The sequence below is a fragment of the Rhyacophila brunnea genome, unplaced genomic scaffold, assembly GCF_057557595.1.
Source record: "Rhyacophila brunnea isolate RB1 unplaced genomic scaffold, BYU_Rbru_1.0 scaffold_1, whole genome shotgun sequence".
NCBI lineage: Eukaryota > Metazoa > Arthropoda > Insecta > Trichoptera > Rhyacophilidae > Rhyacophila > Rhyacophila brunnea.
Window position 1 is genome coordinate 13271772 of NW_028232751.1, and position 17546 is coordinate 13289317.

The 17546-nt window shown below is 30.3% G+C and overlaps 1 protein-coding gene across 1 annotated transcript in view; it reads left to right on the forward strand.

Moving 5' to 3' along the window:
• The first annotated feature begins 1664 nt into the window (after positions 1 to 1664).
• Positions 1665 to 17546, forward strand: part of LOC147079484 (discoidin domain-containing receptor 2-like) — a 782269-nt gene continuing 766387 nt past the window's right edge. The window contains exon 1 of the mRNA XM_085941474.1: positions 1665 to 2534. The gene's annotated coding sequence lies outside the window, so the exon portion shown is untranslated. The remainder of the gene's footprint in view (positions 2535 to 17546) is intronic.

The window sequence follows — 17546 nt, forward strand, 5'->3', positions numbered from 1 at the left end:
TCGTCAATATAAAATTATAAGCAGTCGGGTTCTTTCTGCATTATTAAAAGTAAAATATTCCGTTAATATGTATACCTACATATTATCAATAATACCTATTATATTCAGAAGAAAATCACAGAATATATATGTAAGTTGGTAGATACCGAAAGTATTAATATTATTATAATCATCTTGGGTTAATATTACTTTCATGGGACTTAACCATATTCGTAATCCAGCACCTATAAGGTCTACCGGTTGAACGGATACAGAATGGGGGTGGTTTTTGAGTCAGGGTCTCCCCCCAGGGGAATGAAAAAATAGAAATTGTTTCGGTAAATGAAATATTATATTTTCTTCGTCAGTTGTCAACGAGTTGAGCATTCTACGATACGCAAGATCTGTACAAGTGGAAGATTCATGACACTCATGAATTTCAAGCAATCATCTGAGGAATCCCATGTTTCTTTTAATATATTCATGCGGTAGGTATGTCTAAAAACCAAGACGGCGCGGACGATATAAACGATCGAATAATTATGACCGTTACGCCACATTATAACTCATAGGTAAGCACCCGTTGTTAAAAGCTTCAGACCAGGTATTCATCTCTAGACTTAAAGTATGAACTGTCTGGGTATGGGGAATGTATCTGAAAAAGTGTGGGAGTCTGGAATTGAATCCACGAAGAACTATAAATAGTAAATGTGGTAAAGTTAGTGACATCTACTAAATTTGATTAACCCTTCCCGCACCCCGCAGACTTAAAAAAACTATAAAAAATATTATGGATATTTTCTAGAAATGGACCAACCCCGTACAATTTTAAGTGTGCTTATTGGTTACAACTAGATAACTCTATTTCTTCAGCGAATGAAACTAAATGGCATACCTACTACTCTAAGTTTTAGCAAGTATGTATTGTAAAGGCAAATGATAGGTACCTATAACGCGAAAAAACTATAAAATAAAACTATGGCTTGGTTGGCAGACAAGAGTACGCGGTATGATCGAGATCGCCCAGCTGATGAAATCCCGCTCTGCCGAACATCTTTCTCAGCCAGTGGCCAAACGCTGTATAAATGCAGTCATACGATGTTAAGGAGCACTTAATGACCACAGAGCCGTCCTAAAAGCCGCTGGATCGATGAACTAATCAAGTTCAGCGAATATACGTCGCAGCAAAAAATTAAGCACCAAGAAAAGTAGACTGAGCTAGGAGAGGTTAGTGGCGATTTTAATTACTCAGATGCGTTAGACGCAAAAAGTTTTGGAGGACACCTTACAAAAATCTTATGTACCTATTCGATAAAATCCCATTTTTTTACATTTTCATTTAGATTTTTTTATATTTTATAACGCAATTTCCTATGATTTTGAAATTTTCTGATAAATAACCACCACCAGTGGAGGTTTTTTTTATTCAGCAGTAGATCGACACCAACTGCCGAAGATGGCTATTAATTAAGGCGAATTCTGTACACTATAAGTAAGTGGTTATTTTTATTGATATATTAATTGATTTTCGAAAATGTTTTTTCATATGTACAACGAACTTTTATTCTTGTTTTTCACGAAAGCTCATTACTACCTTTGACAATTTCGCTAGTTCGTAGGCCCGCCGCCGGTCGTCGCTACTGTCACGGAAACGTGGGGAACTTGCAGAGCAACTTACAAGCGCCAGTCGTACGTTCACTTGTGCGCCGAATGGTTGCGCTCCGAGCTTTCCTTGATCCCAACAAATTTACGATTCGATATAAACACGAAAGACAGCCGGCGAATTACCGCACGACACCTTTAAAAAAATAATCAATAACCCCATCGGCTACTTGCTCGTATGCTAAGCGACTATTGAGTATACTAAACAGTGGCAGTGTTAAAAAATATTAATTAAAAAAAGTGTAAAAAACATAATTAAAAGTTATAAATACTCCATAAACAAACTATTATAAAATTTTGATCTTGTTGTGGTTTGCTATCGAAAACAAGTACATAATTAAATTGATTAAAATATAAGTGTGTTAATCTTTAATAGTTATTGTCTAAAACATCGAAACTTTTTTTTTAAATCTTACGTAGATATGCTAATGTTTTTAAAGTTTGAATAATAATCCTACTTGGGTTAAGGACTGTTCGAGTTTTGTGTAGTATTCTGACAGTTGAATATAGGAGATTATACTATTTGTCTGCCTGATTACCGTATAAAGTTTGACAATAAATCAGATAAAGCTTTGATTTTTATTAATAAATAAAAAAAAATATTGCACCTATAAAGGGTCTTGTATATCGTAAGCATAATCTGACGTTTCGTTGAATACATATAATTGGTGAAGTGACAAAAAGTTTTAGTACTGGTAAATATTTTTTTTTAGTGTGCAATGGTTGGTTTGAAGTAAGTGATGGTTTATTTATATGGTGAGAGTGCCATGAACGTGATTTGAATACAATTGACTTGTCATTTTTAAATCACACGGAATGATTCAATATTGCCGTCCGACGCAGTATTGATAGATTTTCAACAATATTTTTCAACGTCGCAGAGCTGGATCAAGGTACATATAATTTTTTTTTAAACTTTTTTTATATAAAATAAGTATTTTTTTAGGTACTGTTCGATTATCAGGAATACAGCGGAAAACACATTATGAAAATATCCGATATACTGGATTATTTGTTAGCTTGGGTTAGTTTAGGTTTGGTTAGGTTAACCTAACAAATAATCCAGTTTATCGGCTGTTTTTAAAATGTGTTTTCCGCTGTATTCCTGATAACTGAACAGTACCTTTTTTATCTTTAATTAAAATATGAAAATGCATACCTACTATGTGGAATAATTTAAATATAAATCTCTATTTTATTTGTACTTGGTAGGTACTATGTAGGTAGTTAATTAAATATAATTATATAAGTATAATAGTAAGATTATATGTATTATTAATGAAAATAAAATATAATGATGTATTATCTTAATCCACATTTTTAAAATCCTTCATACTTCCTTACTTATAATCCGGCTCGAGATTGGGTCGATTGTTTGGGCACCGCATCGGTTGAAATACGATCGTATGGTGGAGCGAGTTCAAAAAAAGTTTTTAAACTCCTTTACTTGAGTCTGTATGGATGCTATCTGTGGTTTTATATAACTTATTTTCTATGTGGTATGTATTTATATGTATACTGTAGTTTAAGCGATAGAAGATAATATTTCACCACGTATTTTTTCAAACATATGAACGGTGTAAATCAGAACTCTGCCATAATTAGAAGTATTGACCTGTATCATTGATAACTATCTTAAAAATCGGGATCATCAATTGTTTGTTCTACCAAAGTGCAAAATTAACCTGCCAATTAGGAAGTAAATAACTTTGTCAGATCAAATTGCGTCGGTTGTTGATATGTTCGACAAACGTGAGAATTAGTATAGTTGGATGTTGTTTTATAAATTCTTAAAATACTTAGAGATCATTCGGTGTACTTTTATATATCTACTCAATAATTTTTATAATATGTACTCTTTATATTGTTTTTATAATACTGCATACCTATATTTCTTTGTTTTTAAATGTCATGTAGTGAACGTCTTGAATTTGTGATTTGTGAAGTTTACTTTATGTGCCCAAATAAATAAATTTGAATTATAATAATTTAAAAGTAATCTTAACCGGTTTCGTCCACTTTTAATTTATTATATTAGTTTTTCGAAAACGTGATTTTATGACATGTATAAGTAAGTGCATATCGCTATAAAACCGTTCTACGATTGAAATTGACGAAGGCATTTAATTTTCTAATGGATTTAAGTTTTGTACTATTCCATTTGAGTCGTTTTTGCGACCCAGGTTTCGCATGTCGGTATCTTCAGGCACTATGTACACTCACCAAAAGGTAAATAGGTACACACTGACAACGAATACAATATTTCTAACTTTTAAACTAAATTAATACAATAAAGTAGATAAAACCTTTATCTCTTACCTATTAAGTCAAGGATCACAATAAAAAATAGGTACCTAGGTATAACAAACAAATTATGAATATTTGAAGTGTTTGTAAAAAATCCCTATCACTTATAACTTATAATACAATCATTAATATCATCGTCAAAATTCTAATATGAGTAATAATAGATCATTAAATAATAATCAATCAATCAAACCCGGGTGGCAAAAAACGACTCAAATGGAATAGAACAAAACTTAAATCCATTAGAATTTAAATTGAAATTCCATCAAGTACCTTAGGTAGATATTTATATTTAATTTTCTGTTATATATTGCGATCAATCATTTGCTGTGAAATTATAATATATAGGAGCTATTACAATAATGAGTATATTGCATTTATTATATGTTATATCATATAGAAATAAGATTTATGAAATATGATTTATATCCATAATATTCTATCTCGGCTCGGCACTAATGAAACAAAGAAAGTGCCATACGATTTGAATTATAGCTTCCATTCAATTGAGTTAGTCTACAGTTAGTAGTTCATTGAATCGTGTCATATAATGTATAATTAATATGAAAATATTTGCCGGTTATTACCGCACCGAATCTCTCTTGTATGAGGCCCCAAAGTTATTTGAGGCATTCAAATTTCATTCACTTGGCGTGTTTAATTGCTCCAATATGATACAATTGATTGACGATGAGACCAGTAATAATTAATTCTCAGAACAATGTAGCGATATGCCTCACATTATTGTTTCAATCACAAATAATAATGTACTGAGACAACAGAGCAACAGCATCCATTTTATTATTACTACTTATCAATTCATTAATATATTATGTATTGACGATGTTGTGAAATAAAATTCTCAAAATTTACTACTTAGATAATTTTTAAAAATATCACTATATTAACAAAAAAAACCTGATTAGCAGTACAGGCCACTCATACTTAATTAACGTGTTTTCACGCACTTTTCGGAGCAGTGCTCGATTTTTCTAGTTTTCAAAAATATTCAATTCACAGAGACATCTTTTTTAATGATTATGGGATATTAAGCCAGGAAGATCCCAATAATTATCGCCGTTCAGCTGAGTTAAAAATGAGTTTCTTTAGACGCGTCAAACAATCGACGGCTTTCCGTGTACCACCATTGTAATTCTTATCATTTTTTTTATTGTTAACGTAACCAATCAAGGATATCTTAAGGGGGGACATGCTCGTCGAAGGTCAAAATTGAATTTTTATTGTATTTTCAAACCATGATCTTGGACACTCCTTAAACGTTGTAGATAATCTATTTATATAATTTTGAAGCCTTATTATCCTTTATAGTTATTTTAAACATTTGATGACTGCATGAAGTATTTTTGTTACATAAAATAGTATTCTTTTAAACCTCTCGCTCTAATGTTTTAGAATATAGTCATATTTCGGTACATAACTGTGCAGTGATGTTAAGATTTTTTACATTTATTAATTTTTAAACGCATTTATAAAACCATTAGTATAATTTATTACGAGATAATTTTTGTAAAATATTCACGATAAAAAATTATATTGATAATCTCTGTGATCCCAAATTCGACAAGAATTAGGCATTTTATTATTCAAAAAATCGGCAAGATTAACACATTTGAAGATGATTCTAAAGATATTTATTATAAGCTATGTCTTTGACCATTCAAGTGTGATAAACATCTTATGAATAATGATTGCTTTATAATCATTATTGACCTAAGAATAAGGTAGTGTTTTTTTGAAATACGCCATTTCTTTTGTCATTCCCCAGTGGTTAAGCTACAACATACGGCCGTAGCCATTAATTGACAAACTATAATTGAAGTAGGGAGTAAAATGATATTAACGCGCGTGTTTGAACATGTACCGTTTAAAAAAAAATAAAAAAAAATTCTGTTAGGTACATGTTCAAACACGCGCGTTAACATAATTTTACTCCCTACTTTAATTATAGTTTGTCATTTTATGGCTACGGCCGTATGTTGTAGCTTAACTACTAGGGAGTGACAAAAGAAATGGCGTATTTCAAAAAAACACTACCTTATTCTTAGGTCAATAATTATTATAAAGCAATCATTATTCATAAGATTTTTATCACACTTGAATGGTCAAAGACATAGCTTATAATAAGTATCTTTAGAATTATCTTCAAATGTGTAAATCTTGCCGATTTTTTGAATAATAAAATGCCTAATTCTTGTCAAATTTGGGATCACAGAGATTATCAAAATATTTTTTTATCGTGAATATTTTACAAAAATTATCTCGTAATAAATTATACTAATGGTTTTATAAATGCGTTTAAAAATTAATAAATGTAAAAAATCTTAACACCACTGCACAGTTATGTACCGAAATATGACTATATTCTAAAACATTAGAGCGAGAGGTTTAAAAGAATACTATTTTATGTAACAAAAATACTTCATGCAGTCATCAAATGTTTAAAATAACTATAAAGGATAATAAGGCTTCAAAATTATATAAATAGATTATCTACAACGTTTAAGGAGTGTCCAGGATCATGGTTTGAAAATACAATAAAAACTCAATTTTGACCTTCGACGAGCATGTCCCCCCTTAAAATTCTTGTATAAAGTCCGGTCTTAGAAATTGTTCACATTGATATTTTGTAGTAGATTTGTTAATATTTTACAATTATTTATAGGATGATGTAGTTCTGTTGTCTTACCTACAACCGTATATTACTGCATAGAAACGGTCAACGCATGTGTATATTGTTATAATCTTACAAGAAATCAGTAGGTATATTTCTCACAATCGTGGCCTTTTCTCTAATACATAAATATAATAATATGTAAATTCGATTAAAATTCACATTACCTATATCATTTTTTCATCAAAACATAGACACAACAGTATATAATATTGTAGGTAATTATTATGCATGTAAAATTAATCGATGTTTTTCTAATAAACAACTGGATTCATTTACTTGGCTAACCGGTAGGTATATACATTTTTGAATAGGAAAATACAACTGTACCTAGTGTTTTTGTTCTTAAAACCTCCACAATTTTTGCATTATTTACCCATAGTATTGCTTGAATTATCATTTACTGAACGATAATAATATATTTTAGTCGTTTTACAAAATTAATACTATCGATTGAGGGTGCTTAAAGAAATTTAAAAAAAAAAAAAATATCTTATTGATTTAATTTTTTCCCTTTCAGATTTTTTTGTATTAAGAGCACAGTATCCCGTAGGCAAAACTAGCATGGCTAAAAACGATTTAAATGGAATAAGTACACAATTTTATACAATTAGAATTTATATCGTAGTACTTAAAATATAAATATTGGTGTATTTTTTGTAATCTTACTAATTGTATAAAAATCGAAGTAGCTATAGACTTATAAACCAACTTGTAGAATTTAATATCCTAAACATTATATATAATATTAACATATCATTTTTGATACTATATTCTTTCTAATCGTATGGTTAATTTTATAACACTGATTCAAGAAAATAACGCGAGCTGATTGATTTATTTTACTTGAATATGTTAACTATTTAAACTAACAGATACAAAAATAACATGACGAATTGATTAATAAATATAAATATGTATTCTCAATATTTCAAACGACATTATTCAGCCAAATATTCGTCGGTATTTTGCGGTTAATTTGTCTCGATTCTAATTAATTGTATAAAAATACATGTAGGTACGTAGGAAAAATGTCCAATCTATCAAGTCGAGCCATTTATTTGAGATACGATCGAAATAACACAATTATTATTGGACATAACAAAATAATGTTTCAGAAAAACATTTTCATATAACTTAGTGTTTTTGTAGAAGTTATTATCTAACAAAATTCTTATCATTTTTTTATTGTTAACGTAACCAATCAAGGATATCTCCTCTATATGTCCGGTCTCAGAAATTGTTGAGTTTTTATCATTAATATTTTTTGGTAGATTTGTTAATATTTTATAATTATTTATAGGATGCACGTTAACATTTTTCATGCAGTTCTGTTGTCTTACCTACAACTACAACCGATGGTAACTGTTTATTTTGTATGCGTATTCCCTCTCCTAAATCGCGGATTTATGTCGGGCGCCTATTATACTTATGTTTCGTACAAACGGTCCTACAAAACATTTCGGGTCAGAATTTTTGAGATGATGTAGGTTTCGTCGGATTAAGTATTATAGTATGAAAGTAAGTATAAGTACCATGGTGCTCTGTGATGAGGGTCATTTCCATCGATTCATCTCAGTCACGAAAAAATCTCAGATATGTAGGTACGATAAGCTTAAAAGTGGCTGCTCTTTGCACGAATATTTTGCCCAAAATACTTGCCGCTCACGAAATATTTAATGAATGATGTCATTCACGAGATTCGGATGAGATATTGTGAAAAAAAATATATTACACGAGTTTCGAAGAAATGAAACATAGAAATGCTTTTGTAAAAAAAATATGTTCTCTTATAAAGAGAAAAAAAACATGATTAAATTTTTCAAACATTTTTATTATAACTTGAAAGAAATTTATTGTACGTACGTTACTGTATAGAAGATTCGATTTTAATTGAAGACTTTCACAATATCATAAGGGCCTAAATGCAAAAAAAAAAATTTTGGAAAGATATAAGAAAAACTGATAAATATAAACGAAATAAATAAAAATAACTGCAATGTCTTCTGGTTACATTTTTAAATTAAGCAAATCAGGCGCGCACACAAAAAGATGGTATGGGGGGTCCATTTCGATAACATATCCATAATGTAGATTACATTAAGGACCCGAAACTACTGTATGCCCGTCAGAAGCAAATTTTTATGATTAAAAATATTTTTGTTTTTACATAACTATTATTGCGCCCACAATGGATGGGCGGTAGCATTTCGGCCTATAATGTCGTGAGTAATGTAGTAAGTATAGAAACATTTTTCGTCTTGAATCGGTCAAAATTATGGTATATTTGGAATAAAGTAATTGTATTATACTATAATTATAGCATGGTCTGTATTTTTTTACGACACAATACATTCAGATAATAAAAAAATTATATAATACCTATGCTTTATATTTATATTATGATGGATAATTTGTATTAAACGTTGATTTTAACAAATTGATATGTTGTTTTTCAGTGTGCGTTTGGATCCAGAGTATGAATCTAATAGATAGGTATAGCATGTGGCTAACATACATTTCTTGTAAAAATGAAAAGTCTGTTAACATAATATCCATTCTGTGGAGGCTCAAAGTTCTTAGTATCGAACATAGTAAAAAGATAGAAAATAAGTATTTCTTACTGATTGCTTAAAGTTTACTTACCTTGATGTATAAAAATAGTTTAAATACAATTTTCTAAACATCCTTCTAAACAAAAGACACGGGATTGAGTAAAAGTGAAGAAGTTGCATGAAAAGTTTTATGTAAGTAGGTATTGCTAGATATTCTTTTTGTATATTATAATCGTTTGTCAACCGGTTATATTCGCCATTGTTATATTATGTACTTAGTGTTATTCAAAATACAAGCACACCCTTTAGAAGATATTTTTTTTTATTCAATACTGAATAATACCTATACAGAAGATTTAAGAATATTGGATTGTTTCTGAAGTTTTCTAAAATAATCTCCATCGGTATTAAAACTCAAATAAATCAAAAGAAACACTTTATTGATTAATATTATGTTGTTTCTTATTACCTATTAATGTGTATTAATAATTCTATTCAATTTCATGTATCTCGTATATTATATTAAATAAAAAATATTAATTATAAATCTTTATTGTAAAGTACATAGTCATAATGAAAATGCAAATAAAAGCCCCCTGTTATTTGTATTAATCATTTGCTCTGTTATTCATTCCCTGTGAATATATAATATTATATTATGCACTCATGTCATTAGAGTATATAATACCATGCTATTACGATAAATAATTCACTACTGTCTTTATCCCCTCATATTCATTTCTCCTACAATTTCTACGTGAAGTATTTTCTCAGTTTTATCTATTGCAGTAAATCATTTGTTTCAGCCTTACTGAAAATATTGATTTGGAAATTTTATTATCCACTATTGACCTAAGTACTTATATAACTATTTATTACATAATTATTAAAAAAATATGAAGCCATTTAATGTGTTATAGGACAACATTAACAAGTTAAAAAGAATTAGATAGCTGGTATTGATGAGTGCTAGAAATTTTGAATAAATTATGATAACAGAGTTTTTGATGGCTATATTTGTTTTATTTATTCTGATGAAATGAGAGATGTCTTGTTAATTAATTTACCCGTTACGCCTATACACTTTTACTCGGCACCTGTTTTTAAATCTTCATTTTATTAAGGTACACTAAAAATGCCACATGACCACTATTATTCTTCACCGCACTTTATGACTTGCCGTATGTACGGGAAAATTATTTGTCGGCAGTTTTCACAAAATATGTGTGCAGTTTTCTTTTGTCTTATGTAAGAATGGATATATTATTTTCTTGAAAGTTCTTGTAACCGGAAATTTTACAATGCCGTATTTAACAATATAATATGGCATATAATATAAATTACCTAATTTTGAATCCAGACGTAAAACTAAAACTAAAACTAATAAAATCATAAGTCATACATTGAGTAAAAACTGTTGTAATATATTATTATGATTATTATAATTATTACATTCCACACAACGTTTTGATTTATATCAGATAGCAACATTGGCTTTATCGTATACTGATAGCGCTTAAAATGGTAAATTTTACTAACCGGTGCGCTCGATAATTTTCAGAAAATATTAACATATTATTTGCCTTGCTTTATATTATAATATATACAAAAGTGGGTTAGATTTTTTTGTTATATCACTATCTTACCTCAGACGGTCAAATGGAATATCAGTCTTTAAACTTGTTAGTACTGCAGGATTAAACGGAGTTGACCGCACGTCATAAATATTATTTTTTACCATAAGACCAACAAGTTTTGTATTTAAGTACTTAAGTGAATTTAATTACTTTGTTATAATATAATATAGGTAATTGATAATTTTGTGGATTTCACTAACGGGAGCTGCGTTCCGGTGCGCTCCAGTCCATTTCGAGCGCTGCCTACTGATTTTCTTAAAATCATGCTTAAAATACTGTCATGTTTTTTCTTTTATGGCGTTAACTATCAATATTATTAATGAAAATTCATTGTATTAATAAACCACAATATGTAGTAGGTACCTACTAATTCCTGCACTCATTTTGATATTTGACAGGACCGGTTTCGTCCACGTCGAATGGACATTGTCAACTGGGTCACCAGTAAATATCTATATTTGGTTTCGTACTTTTTCCGACTTATACGCGGTATAAATGTGAATACTACCATTGACCCGTGTTACCATGATATCTATCATAGAAATAGGGAAGATCAATTGTTCGTTTTCTTAAGGTGCAGAATTAACTTTCCATTAGTAATAAAAATTGACAAAGCAATAACTGCGATAATATATTCCACGGTGTGATAACGTGTACGTTATTTTATATATTTTCTTAAATATCTCTCATTTGGTGTACCAAAATTATCACCGCTCTCAGAATTTCTGACGCGGTTTTTTGTAAATATTGATTATACATTTTGTTATATTCACTATTTTGACCATGTCCGATCATAAGAAGGTCATTCATTATGTGCAGATTGGAGGTTGTAGAGAAATGGAGAAATGAGTAAATACATTTACATTTTTTTTTGCCAGACTTGATTCGAATCCAGAATCCAAAATATTATAGGCAGACACGTTACTCGCTCCACCATCGTGGGCAATTTTGTATTTACTATTTTTATACTGTTTTCTGATATTTATTGTTACTTAATATTTTATTTTTTTCAAGTCTTAACGAATTTGTGATGTGGTGTGAATGACGGTGGCCGCGCGGCTTAAGCGTTGGACTATCACGCCGTGGGTCTCAGGTTCAAATCCTGGGTCTGGCAAGTACACATATTGTTTTTCAATTTGTGTGTGAGTCAGGGTATAGACCTAATAGGTTGAGCAAGTGGCTGACATCCGTTTCTCGTAAAAAAACAAAATCTGTTAATACAAACCTCTACTTTGTGGAGGCCCATATGATCATATTAGGATCGGACATGGTCGGATGTGATAAGTATGTAATATTCACATTAAGAATAATATGAAACGAATTAATTTGAATCAGTGAGGAAAAGATTTTTTTTTAATTATTTATTTAATAATACTTATTCTGTTGAGAAACTTATGAACGGCACTGATTTTCAATACAGTATATTATTTGCAACGAAAATGGGATAGATATTATTAATATTATGCGCCGTTCAATGCCTTATAATAGGTCGCGTTGACAATAGCTTTAAACGCTTTTGTTTGTAGTTTGAATACCAAATATGGTAACAGAAATATTCACCAGATATCTAATAGAACAAACTGTACGCTATACAAATTTATATTTAGGCCTCGTTAGTTCGGATCATAACAATAAAGTTACTTAGGCATTAGTCGTGGATACGGTGGAATATTCACTATGGAAACTTGATGCATATTTCACGGTAGGGGAAATTTGGCTCGGCACACTGGAGAAATTCAGTCTGGCTGAATTATCCGCCTTAGTTTGCCAATAATGTTCAAAGTTTCAATATTTCAATGAGAGGGAACCCGCTTCAGAAGCTCTCGGGTCGACGAAGAAGTCCATTTGTCGCGGCGGAATGCAGTAAAAGTGCATCCGTAAGCAACGCTTTATGGCCGATACTCTGATTTGCGCGCGTTCGAGAAACATTTTATTGTTTTTATTGATTGTGTATTCGTCAACCTTCGCTATTAGGTACTATACAATCAGATGACGGGTGGTGGTGGGCACTTTAACGTATGTACGACTGCTGTAGCTGATAAATGTACCAATAATTATTATTGTACATTCGTAGACATAATTCTATAAGTAAAATAACTTATTTTCATTCGTCATTATTATCCTTTGCCACATCGCTGAGGTGCGCTCATGACCCCCACAAGGGGGGCTGACAGGGTTTTAGCCTGGGGGGCCGGGCTCTAGAGGGGCCCGGCGTAGCGGGTTGACCAGATAAATGAGATAAACGCACATCATAAATTTGCATTAATCGTAAAATAGTCGTCTGCGGCGCTATTATACTTCATGACCGTTAACATTTTAAATTTTATTAAGTATGTGATTGTGCAATGTAATTTCTTATTGTGTGTCGATACTCGACACCTCTATAGTTAAAGTAAATGTATTAAAAATACAAAAAATCGCTAGTAATACGCTGAATATACCCAAATTTGTCTCAAAACACAATTTGAAAAACGCTCATGTTATTTTTAACTTATTATAATTAATTTAACCTTAGCAATAGCTAGGGGGCCCGCCAAAGATCCTAGCCTGAGGGCCCCCTTCAGGATGTGGGGGGCATGGGCGCGCTTATACATGAGCCATGCCAGTTTGGTTATCAGTGGTTTTTAATCAGTGCACCGCGAAAAAAATGAAAAGCAAAAAAAATCCGCGAAAAATAGGGAAAAATAAAGTAGATATTATGTTTTCTTCACATTGTCGTGGGAATTATTTTCGCTATAACAGAACATTTAACTTTATTGGAAGAAAAGATTGCATATTACTTTCCTTCCTTGAATATAGAAAATTATGACTGGATACAAAATCCATTTGCTACAATTGATACATCGAGTTATGAATTTTCATACTGAGAAGAAGAATTAGTCACATTATCAACGGATCGTAATCTAAAAATTAAATTTTCTGAAATAACTATGGAGGAATTTTTGATTTCTGCCCAGCTCTCTACATGAGGGTACTGAACATCTTGTTACAGTTTTCAACATCATAATATTTGTGTGAGCTCGGTATCTCAATAATAACTAAAAAACATAAAAACTAAAAAACGAGAAAAACTTACGAATTAAGACGAATAATTATTGAGGGTAGCTATATGAAATATTCGACATAATATTTCTGAAATCTGCAAAATCCGCCAAGCTCAGCTTTTATTTTCACATCAAATAAATTTTAATTTTTTAAAGGTAATTTTAGTTACAGTTTTTCCACATATTATGTATAATCTTTTCTTTAATATTTTTTTTTCTTTGACTGTTATGTAATCTGTTTAATTTGTAATAAAAGTTATGTCCGCAAATTTTTCTTTGTTTTATGACCATTTAATTTTGGTGCACCGCAATTTTTTTTATATCAAAAGTGAACCGTGACTTCGAAAAGGTTACGAACCACTGGGTTATACGATGAATTTCAGTCACGCAGTGCTACCAAAGAGGCGAGAAACAACCAATTGACCACTATAAAATCCACTGGATCGATGAACTCATCATTTTCTTAAAGTTTAACATGGTAACAACTCGATTTCACTAAAATTTAGACTTTACCTCTCGCATATAGATAGTATTATTGATAATTCTAGTAAGGGTGGAGAATATATAATTACATACCTAATACCGTGAGAAAAGGACAGCTGTTAAATTTTCAAATTAAAATTGATTAGAGTAGTTTTAACGAAAAACTGTGGGGATGAATTAGGATTTTAAGTGTTATTAAATATTTAAATACAATGAATGACAAGAAAAAGAAAATCATTTAATTATGGTACATATACTTTTGTAAATGCCATTAGGTATAATACCTCTAATGTACTCAACTATGTAGAATAATACCTCCTCCATTTCCCTGAATACGTCAAGGGTACTTATTAATTATTACTGATCCTATCATACAGTGTACGCGTTCCTATTGATTAGTACATAATGAATATTCTTGCTATGCTATATGCTCAAATTTTTGTTTTTGTAAAAATTTCACTTATTTTTGTCTAATATCGGAATTAAATAATACGTTCGGGATTGCAATCTCTAGTTATAATGTTAACACGAAATTAAAACAATTATATGTATACAATTATTATATTATACCTACAAGCGAATTGACAGATATTTCAAATTCATATTATTAATTCTAATACTAATGGTTTCAGCAGTACATATCTGCAAGATGGGCCGGGCCAATTTGGACTAACTGATGTAAAATGTGTACAAATTTTGTGATTTTAATCTTTTATTTTACATGAAAGTGTAATTTGTTATTTTTGAGGTTACTTCTTTTGGCGCGTATGGGAAATTTGGGAAACCAGATCATAGTGTATTTTTGGCGTGTGACATGTAACACATAATTTATTTTTTCGCACGAAAATAAAACGCACTCGACTGCATTCGAACCACCGATTGTACGGTTATCAGCCGAACGCACTACCTTTGCGCCATGGTATGATAATGCACTCGTTACGATTACCAAACAGTGCATCTAAGAGGTTGTTATTGACGCTAACTCATTCGCTGTATCCAACGCAACTGGTGCGTTGCCCATCAGGTGGCCATTAGATATAATTAGCATGTTATTTAAATGTGGTGATTAAATATTAATTAACAGCGACTAATGCAACTCTCTTGGATTATTAATTATTTATAAATGGGTGATTTAGTTTCTAATCTTGTTTGCACTGGGAACTGTTGCAGCATTAAAATGCTCACAATATTTTCTTTGCGTTCTAACAATATATCGCCGGGAAACATTAATAAAAATCAATAATTTTAATTCCTTCTTGCATTGGGTATATAGCTATAAATTTTTTTTTGTAAATTTCTTTATATTCCTCAAAAAATAATCAATATCGCAAAGTTACATACTATTGAAAACAGTCAGTAAAAGTTGGCCCACCCGATATATCCGTAAATTATTAAATTTCTTACGCCAAATATAACAATACGTAATTATGAAGACGTGTTCAATACTAAAAATATCCATGTCATATTATTTTTTTCAGAAATACTACAATTTTTATCAACATTTCATAAAATATACGGTAATTAATTGTCTAAAAAACAATGATAATACCATATGTCCGGTTTATAATTTGCAGTTATGACGATGTTTCAATGCTAGGTGATTAATACCTACTTACGTGTAATATTTATCTTGACTCGTTAAAATTATCTAATGTACGTAACTACATACGACTTTTTTCATATTTGTACACAATTTTTTATACACAATTTGTATTAACACAGTAATTGTGGTGAATGACGTAAGCAATAATATTATTACAACGTAAGAAATGAGTGACAACTATACTATGATACTATTGGGTTTGTAATCGTAATATTAACTTAAGCATAGAAAATGAACGGCGAAGTTTGAAGCAATAAGAAAGATGTAGTTTCAATATGAAAATATGTTATAAAGTGTGTATCAGTATTCTTTTACTTTGTTATAATCATCTTCATTTCTTGAACACACCGTCTTCGCCACTGATATGCAGAGTTTATCAAGTTTTTTTTTTATTCTCAATTTAGTTTCCTTGTTTCAATAATAATATTTGTGAAACCAGCCATCATTTATTGATGTATAAATATTATTTTTAATTTCGAATAGTGATTATTTTATACTCAATGGGTAATTAATTAATTCTCACTTTAGCGAAAAATAAAATTCAAAATAATTATTCTTTTTACCATATCTACTAATGCATATTTAAATTAATCACTTTATTATAAATGTTTTTATTCTGAACAACATCTTCAGGTGTATTAGGACAATTAATTATGCAAAATGTAGTGTAAGAAATCAATAAAAAATGTGGTATAAATAAATCATTAACAGTTTTTATTGGCTATTTCAATAGTGTTATTTTAGTTTACATAATATTGTATTCTAGTGGATCGCTATATTGTAATAATGTTATTATCAATACAAATCCTGATAAAAAAAATTGTGGTCAAATGAAAAAGGCGATATGAGGAAAAATTGAATTATAAATGAAAGAATATACAGTCATTTTATTATGGTGGTAAATGTGTATATGTCATAGTAAATTTTACATGTCTGTAAGTACCTAATATAAAAAATTAAATATAAAATTATTGGTTTATTACTATCGATGAATGTACGAAAAAATATACAAATTATTTTTGAATATTAGGATTTTTTTGATGCTGGCAATTTATTATCATTTAGAAACTTATCTCGTGTATAACATGAAAAGATTGCTTTAAGTCACTTATAAAGTTGGTACCTACTCCAGCCTTCATTTTTTTTAACACATAGTCAAAGAAAATGTCTTGATGTATGTAAATGATGTCTGCAATTAATAATTAATAAAATGTAATGTAGTCATCAGTATGGCCAGAATGTCTTCTAAAACCTTGCGATAAGTCCTTTTCATGCTTTGCAAAACGTACTAGTACCCTCATTACTTTAAGGAATCACCACAAAATATCCGTCGGAAACTTGTACGTATCAATTCGCCGTATCAGACTTCACTGTGAAATGTTATATGGGAAATATATGGCCATATATTAAAGACCGTCCAACCCTTTTGGGTCGTATAGTACCTACTGATATAAAATTCATTTCTAAATAAAACACGGTTCTTGTTTGTTTACACTTTACAGGAAGCCAGCAGCAAACAAATTTTGAAAATTGCCGATATATTGGATTATTTGTCAGGTTAGGTTAGGTTTCCATTCTTGAATT